The following is a 12,015-nucleotide window of genomic DNA, read 5'->3' on the forward strand; positions in this document are numbered from 1 at the left end:
CCACTTTACTTTTCAAATGAGTCAGCTTAGGTCTGACTTAAAAACACAATGCTAGAGAAACCCAGCAGTTTTCACTTCAAGTATGGTGTGTACTGTACAGATTTCGTGTTTTACTTCAGTTTGGGTCTGATATAGAACATTTCAGTACAGTACAGGCCCTTTAGCCCACAATGCTCTGCTGACCTATATAAACCTGCCTCACTATTAATCTAACCCTTTGCTCCATCAGTGTCCATGAGCCCCCATTTTTCTTACATACTTGTGCCTCTCTGAGATTTTTAAATGCCACTGTTCTATCGACCTCTGCCACCTGGCAGTCCATTTGAGGTACCCAACATTCTCTGTGGGGGATATAAAACCTTCCTCACCATCTCCCCTAATGTTTTTACATTCACCTTGAGCAGATGTCCTCTAGTATTGGCTGGTAGCTCTCTACTCATTCTATGCTCTAGAGCAGGGGTGTCAAAGTCAAATTCACAGAGGGCCAAAATTAAAAACTTGGACTAAGTCTTGGGCCAAACTAAATATTTATTGAAAATTTTCAACAACATCTGCATGTTTTTTCTTCTTTCAACATATGTAATGTTAAACTTTTTTCTTATTAAAATAAATGTTTAATAATAGTTTTGGTTAAACTCTTTCCAGAAGAAGCATTAACAAATGAGAAATAAAATATTCAATAAATAATATTTCTCTATAGCCTTTAAGCTCCTTTTAAATGTATTTTTTTTCACAAGCCAACAAGTCAAAAAAATAACAACTTGCTTCAATGAAAATCCAATCTTTCAACTATGAACAGTCCAAAGTTAACCAAAGAAAATATGAATCCAAGCTTAACTTGCTACACTGTGATTTACTCTGATCCACCTGGGTCTAAACCAGATACTTGGCATCTCTTCTTAGATGCAAGTTCATCAAACTCTGGGGTCAGAGTTTGCCTCCCACCTGTCTTGAAAGGTCCTGTTTTCTGTCTTTCGTTTGGCCATTTTTCGTAAGGGGTTTATTAGATGTGAGTTAGGCGACAGGTTGCAGACGCTAATGAAAGTAAAGAGAGGAGGTGGGGGCGATTAGCGGGCTGACAGGCCGGCGCCAACATATTTGCAAAGCATTCTGGGATTTGTAGTATTAGCTGTGCATGAGTTATACTGGCGCGGCGGCCAGCGGGCCAGCTCTAATACATATTTGATATAATCTTGCGGGCCAAATATAATTATTTCATGGGCCAAATTTGGTCCGCGGGCCTGAGTTTGACATGTGTGGTCTAGAGTGTAGAAGGATGAAAGGAGATTTCATAGAGGTCTACAAGATTATGAGAGGGAATAGATAGGGTGGACAGTCAGCAACTATTTCCCAAGGCAGGATCAGCAAACACCAGAGGGCATATGTACAAAGTGAAGGGAGCGACGTTTAGGGGAGATATCAAGGGTAAGAATTTTTACATAGAGAGTAGTAGGTGCCTGGAATGCCTTTCCAGGAATGGTGGTGGAGGCTGAAACATTGGGGACATTTAAGAGACTCTTAGACAGATGCATAGGATGAAGGGAAAATAGAGGGTTATGGGGTAGGGAGAGTTCAGAACTGTTTTTTGGAAGGCATACATGGGTTGACACAACATCGAGGGCCAAAGGGCCTGTTCTGTGCTGTATTGATCTATGTTCTATGCTTTGCGTAATCTTGTAGACCTCTTATTCACCTCTCATTCATTGTCAATCCAAAGAGAAAAGTCCTATCTTGCTCAACCTCTTCTTATAAGTCATGTTCTCCAACCAGGTAGCATCCAGCTGAATTTCTTCTGCATCGTCTCTAAAACTTTCACATCTTTCCTATAATGAGGTGACCAGAACTGAGCACAATACTCTGTGTGATCTAACCAGTCTTGATGAACCACAACTTATCTTGTGGCTCTTGAACCAAATTCCCATCTAATTAAGGCCAACATACCATATCCCTTCTTAACCACCCTAACAAGTTATACAGCATCCTTGAGGGTTTTATGGACCTGGACCCCAAGATCCCTCTATTCCTCCACATTGATAAAATACCTGACATTAACCATGAACTCTGCATTCATGTTAGATCTTCCAAAGTGTATCTCACATTTTTCTGGATTGAATTCCATCTACCACCTCTTCACCCAACTCTTCATTCTGTCTATGTCACATTATAACTGATCACAGCCTTCTATATGACCCATAATACCTCCAACATTCATGTCATCTGCAAACTAAGTAATCCACCCCTCTATTTCCTCATCCAACTCATTAATGAAGAATCACAAATAACAGGGTTCCCTGAACAGATGCCTACTGAACACAATTAGTCATTGTCCTCCATCTGCTACCAACCTATTTTCCATGGATCCCATGCCTCATGCTTGTCTAGATGAGGATCCAATTGGGAACCATGTCAAACTCCTTACTAAAATCCATATGCATCGCATCCACTGCTCAACCTTTTTCAATTTATTTTGTCACCTCTTCAAAAAATTCAATTTAATTCAATTAGGCTTGTGAACCCCTTAAAAAGCCATACTGATTATCCCCGAGAAGGCTGTTTCTCTAAATCCTCGTAAGTCCTGTCCTGAAGAATTCTCTCCAATTGACACCCAGGCCTCTAATTCCCAGGGTTCTCCTTATTACCTTTCTTCAACAAGGGAACTATATTTGCCAATCTCTCCTGTGCCAATTCTTATAGCCAGTGAGGATGTAAAGGACATCATCAATTTGTCAGCCATCTTTTCCCTTACTTCCCATAGAAACCTAGGGTTTATTCTTTCCAGACCTGAGACCTATTTATCGTACTGTTTCTTGGAATCTCCAACACTACTACTTTCTTAACTTCAGCATGTTCGCCTGTTCTGTGCTCACCTCATAGGAGTCAAGGTACCTGTCTTGGTCAAACCTGAAGCAAACTGTTCATTAAGGACCTCCCCGATCTTTTTTGTCTCCAGGCACACACATATCCCCCTTCATTCCTGATCAGTCCTACCCTCACTATTAGCATGCTCTTGTTCTTCACATATATATGTAGATGCTTTGGGGTTTTCCTTAATTCTACCTGCAAGGCCTTCTCATGTCACCTTGCAGCTCTCTTAAGTCTCTTCTCGAGTTTCTTCCTGACTACCCTGCTGGACTTTTGCTCCTTTAACCTTAAGTATGCTTCTTTTTCTTTTCGACTAACAGTTTCACCCCTCTTGTCAACAATGGTTCCTTTATCATGTGATCCTTTCCCTGTCTTAGTGGAACAAACCTGTGTAGAATCCCATGCAAGTGATCCTTGAACAACCTCCACATTTCTGTTGTGCATTTACCTGAGAATGTCTGTTACCAATTAAAACTCCCAGGTTCCTATCTAATTCTATCATAATTAACGCTTTTCCAATTAAGTACTATCCCATACAGTCTATCCTTGCCCATGGCTATGCTAAAGGACCAGGAGTTGTGGTCACTTTCTATAAAATGCTTGTGCACTGAGAGGTCGCTCACATAAATAGGTTCCTTACCCAGTATCAGATCCAAAATGGTCTCTCCTCCACACAGCCTGACCACATACTCTGACAGGAATCTTGGATGCACCTAACAAATTCTGCTCTCTCTAAATGTTTTGTATTCAGGAAGTGACAATCATGATGGAAAGATGGTGTCCCTCCCACTCATAATCAATGGTTGTCTGATACGATGGCAGGTCTGACTTTGGAAACAATTAAATGTTCGATGACTGTAAAATGAATCTTAACTTTGTTTCTTTATGAGGTTCCTTTCTTAAACAACTCAAAAAATTTGTAAAATTTTTGATTTTTGAAGACTGGTTTTTGATTCCAATGTTTACTTCCTATTTTCTTGTTATTAGTAGTGGACTGTTTGCGTTAAGTCAGTAGCCTCCAAAGGGAGGGGATTGATATTAAGATAATCAGTATAGTGGTTTTATTTTCATTTCTTTTTATTATTGCATAAATTTCAAAAACTATTTGTATGGTTAATTATAAGATTTGTAAACATTTTATTTTATTGTCCTGTGCCAAAGAAACATTTATTTGATAAAGCCAATAAAAATAATGAAAAATAAAGGAAGTGCCAATCCTTAATTTTTGGGTGTCAACATGTTTGAGGATCTGTCCCGGAGCCTCCATTTTGGTGCAATCGTGAAGAAGGCTCGCCAGCAGCTATCCTTTCTGAGGTGTTTGAGGTGATTTGGTTTGTCACCAAAGACTTGTAAACTTCTACAGGTGTTCTGTGGAGAGCATTCTGGCTGGTTGGATCACTGTCTGGTACGGAGGCGCCAACTCTCAGGACAAGAATAAACTCTGGAGGGTTGTTAACTCAGCCTGCGACATCTTAGTTACCAGACTTGACTCCATCGAGGACATCTACATGAGGCGGTGACTTAAAAAAGTGACTTCTATCCTGAGAGACCCCCACCACCCAGGCCATGCTCTCTTCATTCTGCTACCATCAGGGAAAAGGTACAGGAGCCTAAAAACAAGCACTCAATGGCACAAGGACAGCTTCTTCCCCTCTGCCATCTGATTCCTGAATAATCAATGAACCAAAGACACTGCCTTACTTTTCATCCACTTTTATAGTTATTTTTTTTTAACCATATACCCATATAACAATTACTGCACGGAAACAGGCCACTTTGGCCCTTCTAGTCGGCACTGATCCAAGTACCCTCCTCTAATCCCAGTTACCAGCATATCTTCTCTGCACTCTCTCTATTCTTCCTATAAATTGGTGACCAGAACTGCACACAGTACTCTAAATTTGGCTTCACCAATGCTTTGAACAGTTTCATCATTACTTCCCTACTCCTATATTCTATATTCTATGCACTAGTATGCAAGATACTAAAGGCCTTCTTCACCACCCTGTCCACACGCACTCCTACCTTCAGGGAACAATGCACCGTTATTCCTTGATCTTTCTGCTCCACTGAATTCTTCAACGCCCTCCCATTTACCACATATGTCCTGCTTTGATTATTCTTCCCAAAATGAAGCACCTCACACTTATCAGCATTAAACTCCATCTGCCATCTTTCTGCCCACTCCTCTAAGGAGTTTCAATCCCTCGGCAATCTTTGAAAACCCTTTTCATCATCCACAATTCCCCTTATTTTAGTATCATCTGCATATTTACTAATCCAATTTACCGCCCCATCCTCCAGATACTTAATATATATGACAAACAGCAACGGTCCCAATACCGAAACCTGAGGTATACTGCTTGTCACTGGCCTCCATCCTGACAAACAATTATCTACTACTACTCTCTGGCACCTTCCTTCCAGCCACTGTTGAATCCATTTGACTATCTCCAAATTAATACCCAAGGACTTAGCCTTCCTAACTAACCTTATCAAAGGCCTTAATTTTTTATTATTTTTTTTTATTTTTCACACTATGAACCAAATTAATCAAAATACACACATACATTTCCCAATTGAATATACACAGTGGCATTTTCTCCCCTATTTTCCCCCCTCCCTTCCCTCCCTCCTTTACACCCCCCTCCAAACCCATTAAACATTCAGCATATACAATACAATAAACCCATTAAACAATGTCATCACACAATGAAAATAAACAAAAAAATTGTGTCATCTACTTTTACACACTGGGTCAGTTCATTTCATCTTCTTCCCATTGTATCATTTTAGGGGGTGGAGGTCCACGATAGGCCCTCTCTGTTGTGTTCCATGTACGGTTCCCAAATTTGTTCAAATAATGTGACTTTATTTTTTAAGTTATATGTTATTTTTTCCAGTGGAATATATTTATTCATTTCCATGTACCATTGCTGTACTCTCAGGCTCTCTTCTGATTTCCAAGTTGACATTATACATTTTTTCGGTACAGCTAAGGCTACCATAATAGATCTTTTTTGCACTTCATCCAGTTTGAGGCCTAATTCTTTACTTCTTATATTACTTAGAAGAAAGATCTCTGGATTTTTTGCTTTTTGTGATTTTATTTAATATCTGATTTAGAATTTCCCAAAACTTTTTCACTTTCTCACATGCCCAAATTGCATGTACTGTTGTTCCCATTTCCTTCTTACAGTGAAAACATCTATCTGATAATGATGGATCCCATTTATTTAATTTTCGAGGAGTGATATATACCCTGTATAACCAATTATACTGTATCATACTTAACCTTGTGTTTATTATATTCTTCATAGTTCCAGAGCCGGTAGAGGACCCATGATTCGGAGCCGAACAGGAGTGAGGGTATGACAATGGCTCTGTACATGCTAATCTTTGTGTGTTTCTTCAGGTGGTTGTTTTTACAGACTCTTTTGTGTAGTCTTCCAAAGGTGCTATTTGCCTTGGCTCCTCAACATTCATTGGAGTGACTTCATCACCAACATCGAAGTACTCGAGCTGGCAGAGTCCGCAAACATCGAATCCACACTGCTAAAGACCCAACCGTGCTGGGTGGGTCACGTCTCCAGAATGGAGGACCATCGCCTTCCCAAGATCATGTTATATGGTGAGCTCTCCACTGGCCACCGAGACAGAGGTGCACCAAAGAAGAGGGACAAAGACTGCTTAAAGAAATCTCTTGGTGCCTGCCACATTGACCACTGCCAGTGGGCTGATATCGCCTCCAACCATCCATCTTGGCGCCTCACAGTTTGGTGGGCAACAACCTCCTTTGAAGAAGACCGCAGAGCCCACCTCACTGACAAAAGACAAAGGAGGAAAAACCCAACACCCACCCCCAACCAACCAATTTTCCCTTGCAACCGCTGCAACCGTGCCTGCCTGTCCCACATCGGACTTGTCAGTCACCAACGAGCCTGCAGCAGACGTGGACATACCCCTCCATAAATCTTCGTCCGCAAAGCCAAGCCAAAGAGAGATCCAGAGCATAACTTTTCACATATTTCATTTTTTATCTTTATGTTTAAATCTTGTCCCCACTTTTGTTTGGGTTTATAGCTTATTTCATCATTTTCTTTCTCTTGCAGTTTGATGTACATGTTTGTTATAAATCTTTTAATTATCATTGTGTCTGTAATCACATTTTCAAAGCTACTTCTTTCTGGTAATCTCAGACTGTTTCCCAATTTGTCCTTTAAGTATGCAAACATTGTATCGTGAGTTATTCCATATTTGTACTTCATTTGTTCAAATAATAATAAATTATTTCCCAAAAAAACAATTTTCTATTCTTTTATTCCCTTTTCTCTCCCATTCTCTAAAGGAAAGGTTATCTATTATGAAAGGGATTCGTTGATTTTGTGTCAATAATAATTTTGGTAGTTGGTAACTTTGTCTTTTTCCTTTCTACATGAATCTTTTTCCAAATGTTGAGCAGATGGTGCAGTACTGGTGAACTTCTATATTGCACCACCTTTTCATCCCATTTATAAAGTATATGTTCTGGTATCTTCTCCCCTATTTTATCTAGCTCTATCTTGGTCCAATCTGGTTTTTCCTTTGTTTGATAAAACTCTGATAGATACCTTAATTGTGCTGCTCTATAATAATTTTTAAAGTTTGGTAGCAGCAAACCACCTTGTTTGTTCCATTCTGTTAATTTATCTAGCGCTATCCTCGGTTTCCCCCCTTTTCATAAGAATTTCCTTATTATTCTCTTTAGTTCATTGAAGAATTTCTCTGTTAAGGGAATTGGTAATGATTGAAATAAGTATTGTATCTTTGGGAAGATATTCATTTTAATGCAATTTACCCTCCCTATCAATGTTAGTGGTAAATCTTTCCAATCTTCTAAGTCATCTTGTAATTTCTTCATTAGTGGCTGTTAATTTAATTTGTATAGATGGCCTAGATTATTATCTAGTCTAATACCTAGGTATTGGATTGCTTCTGTTTGCCATTTAAATGGTGATTCTTTTCTAAACTCTTTGTAATCTGCATTACTCATTGGCATCGCTTCACTTTTATTTGCATTGATCTTGTATCCCGATATTTCTCTATATTCCTTCAATTACTTATGTAATTCTTTCATTGGTATTTCTGGTTCTGATAAGTATATTATGATATTCCTTCTCTTTTATTTTTATCCCTTTTATTTAATTTTCTGTTCTTATCAGTTCTGCCAATGGTTCTATTGCTAAAGTGAACAGTGAGGGAGATAGTGGAGATCCCTGCCTAGTTGAACTACTTAATTTAAATCAGTTCGATATATATCCATTTACTGTCACCTTTGCCAATGGATCTTTATATAATGCTTTAATCCAATCAATATATTTCTCTGATAGATTGAACCTCTGTAATACTTTGAATAAACAATTCCATTCTACCCTGTCAAAGGCTTTCTCTGCATCTAAAACAACAGCCACTGATGCTATCTTATTTTCTTGTACTGCATAGATTAAGTTAATAAACTTACAGACATTGTCCGTTGTTCGTTTTTTCTTAATAAATCCAGTTTAATCTAGTTTTACTATTTTTGGTACACAGTCGGCCAATCTGTTTGCTAATAGTTTTGCTATTATCTTATAATCTGAATTAAGTAGAGATATTGGTCTTTATGATGCTGGTGTTAGTGGATCTTTCCTCGTCTTTGGTATTAAGGTAATTATTTCTGTTTTACATGAATCTGACAAGTTTTGTGTTTCTTCTAGCTGGTTCATTACTTCCAGGAGAGGATAAATTAATAACTCTTTAAATGTTTTATAGAATTCTATTGGGAGTCCGTCCTCTCCAGGCATTTTATTGTTTCATAGCTTTTTTTAATATATCCTGTATTTCCTCTATTTCAAATGGTTTTATCAATTTGTTTTGCTCCTCTTCTTACAATTTTGGTAGTTCAATATTAACTAGAAGCTTGTCTATTTTGTCTTCTTTCCCTTCATTCTCAGTTCGATATAATTGCTCGTAGATTTCCTTGAAGTTTTCATTGATCTCTGTTTGTTCTTTTTCCTTGATGACAATACCGTTCTTTTAGCTTGTTCTGTTTTAAATTGCCAGGCTAATATTTTGTGCATTTTTTTCTCCTAGCTCATAATACTTCTGCTTTATTTTCATTATGTTCTTCTCCACCTTATACGTATGTAAAGTTACTATTTCCCTTTCCAGCTGTTCTATTTCCTGATTGTAGTCCTTCTTCATCTTAGTTACATAACTTATTATCTGCCCTCTAATGAAGGCTTTATTTGCATCCCATAATATAAATTTGTCTTTCACTGATTACATATTTATTTCAAAGTACATTTTAATTTGGTGGTCAATAAATTCTCTAAAATCCTGTCTTTTAAGTAGTATGGAGTTAAATCTCCATCTATACATTTTTGGTGGGATGTCCTCTAGCTCTATTGCCAATAACAGGGGTGAGTGATCCGATAACAATCTAGCTTTATATTCCGTTTTCTTAACTCTTCCTTGAATGTGGGCTGATAACAGGAACCGGTCAATCCTTGAGTACGTTTTATATCTACTTGAAAAATATGAGTATTCCTTCTCCTTTGGGTGTTGTCTCCTCCATATATCCAAAAGTTGTTTTTCTTGCATTGATTTAACCATAAATTTGGCCACTTTATTCTTTTTGCTAGTCTTTTGTCCAGTTTTATACATCTTTGGATCCAAATTAAGGTTAAAATCCCCTCCTATCAATATATTCCTCTGCGTATCTATAATCTTCAAAAAAATATCTTGCATAAACATTTGATCCTCTTCATTGGGTGCATATATATTGACCAAATTCCAGAATTCTGAATATATCTGACACTTTATCATTACATACCTCCCTGCTGGATCTATTATTTCCTCCTCTATTTTGATTGGTACATTTTTATTGATTAATATAGCTACACCTCTGGCTTTTGAGTTATATGATGCTGCCGTTACGTGTCCTACCCAGTCTCTCCTTAATTTATTATGTTCCACTTCAGTTAGATGTGTTTCCTTCACGAATTTTTTTCTTTTTTCAGTAAATTTAATAGCCTCTTCCTTTTGATTTGCTTATGTATTCCATTAATATTTATAGTCATATAGTTCAACATGGCCATCTCATACTCTATTTACACCACATTTTCGCTTCCTCACCACCACCATCCCCTTTTTCCCCATTTTCATCTCTCAGTTTTCCCTTTTTAAACTCAATGTATGACAACACATTTAAAACATAAAATACATTAACAACTCCCACATCCAATATTCCCTTAGCCTCAAATTTCCCCGCCTCTCTGAGTTACCCCTTATCCCTTACCGGGCAACGACTACTCTCCTCTCCTTTTGGATTGTGAACCAACTCGCAAGTGTCAACTGATTTCGCAGTGACTGTTATTCTCTCCCACCCAACCCCTTCCAGAAAAGACTGTTATCTTCACATTAAAACAAAGCTCCCCCTCTTTTCTTCTCTTTTTTCCCTCCTCTTTTTTATTTTTATTTTTCCCCCTTCTTCCTTCCCTTTTCTTCCCCTCCTTTAGTTCTTACTTATACATTATTTTTACATCTTTATATGTAGTTTGTCTTCGTTCTTCCTTCTTGTTACATCTCTTCACCTCTCTTTCTGTCTTGCAGGCATTCTGCAATTTCTTGTGCTTTCTCCGGATCCGAGAACAGTCTGTTTTGCTCCCCCAGGATAACTATTTTAAGCACAGCTGGATATCTTAACATAAATTTATAGCCTTTTCTCCATAGGATTGATTTTCCTGTGTTAAACTCCTTCCTCTTCTTTAGGAGTTCAAAACTTATGTCGGGGTAGAATTTTTCTTTTGATCTTTGTACTCCAGTGGTTTTTTGTCTTCTCTAATTTTATTCATCGCCTTCTCCAACATATTTTCTCTTGTTGTGTATCTTAGAAATTTTACTAAAACGGATCTTGGTTTTTGTTGTGACTGTGGTTTCGGGGCTAATGTTCTGTGTGCCCTTTCTATTTCCATTCCTTCCTGTATTTCTGGCATTCCCAGGACTTTTGGGATCCATTCTTTTATAAATTCTTTCATATCTTTGCGTTCTTCATCTTCCTTTAGGCCCACTATCTTTATATTGTTTTGCCTACTATAGTTTTCCATTATATCAACCTTCTGAGCTAACAACTCTTGTGTTTCTTTAACTTTTTTGTCACTTTCTTCCAATTTTCTTTTTAAGTCGTTCACTTCCATTTCTACTGCCATTACACGTTCTTCCACATTTTCTAATCCTTTCCCTACATCTTTTATGACCAGCTCTATTCTACTCACTTTTTCTTCTGTACTTTTCATTTTTCTTTTCATTTCACTAAATTCTAGTGTCAACCATTTTTTAATGCTTTTATTTGTTCTTGATAAATTTTGTTTATCTATGTACTGTCCATTCATTTTACTTCCTATTCCTCTGTGCAGACCTTCTTCTTCTTCTTCTTCTTCTTCTTCTTCTTCTTCTTCTTCTTCTTCTTCTTCTTCTTCTTCTTCTTCTTCTTCTTCTTCTTCTTCTTCTTCTTCTTCTTCTGCTTCTTCTTCATCTGTTCTTGGGTTTGTGTCTTCTACTTCTCTTCCTTGTATCTGTGTCTCTTCTGAATTTCTTGTTGAGCTGCTTGCCTCAGTTTTTTGGGTGTTCTTTTTCATGGCTTCTTGATGTTGGTTCTCTTCTTCTAGGCTAGTTATCTGTTGGGCCTCCTGCTGCTGTGTTTCTTTCTCATCACTCCCTTTCCCATTGTCTCCTTCTTCTTCCAGCTGAGAGCCCTGCTGTTGGGCATCTCTAAGCTGGCTGTGCTGTGTAGGTTCACTCCACAGCTGGGCCCACTTCCTGTTGGTGCTCTCCTTTTCCTTGTGCGGATTTTGCATGTGCGATTCCTCGCACATGTACAGTTGCGCACCTCGGTTTGTCTCAGTGAGCCATTTTGCAGTCCCGCGGTCAGGAGGTTGCGACCCTGCGGGGTCTCCACTAACCTCGGGGAGCGGGCTCATCTGTCCATGGTGGGTCACTGCTTCTTCATGCGGGTAAGGCCTTCTCCTTTCTCTTTCGGCGTCTTTCCTTCTTTTTTTCCCATTGTTTTTGGTTTTTCTTTCTTAGGTGCCATTTTCTTTCTTTTCTCCACACCTTTATCTTTTATTTGTTGTG

This window comes from Narcine bancroftii, chromosome 7 (assembly GCF_036971445.1).
Source record: "Narcine bancroftii isolate sNarBan1 chromosome 7, sNarBan1.hap1, whole genome shotgun sequence".
NCBI lineage: Eukaryota > Metazoa > Chordata > Chondrichthyes > Torpediniformes > Narcinidae > Narcine > Narcine bancroftii.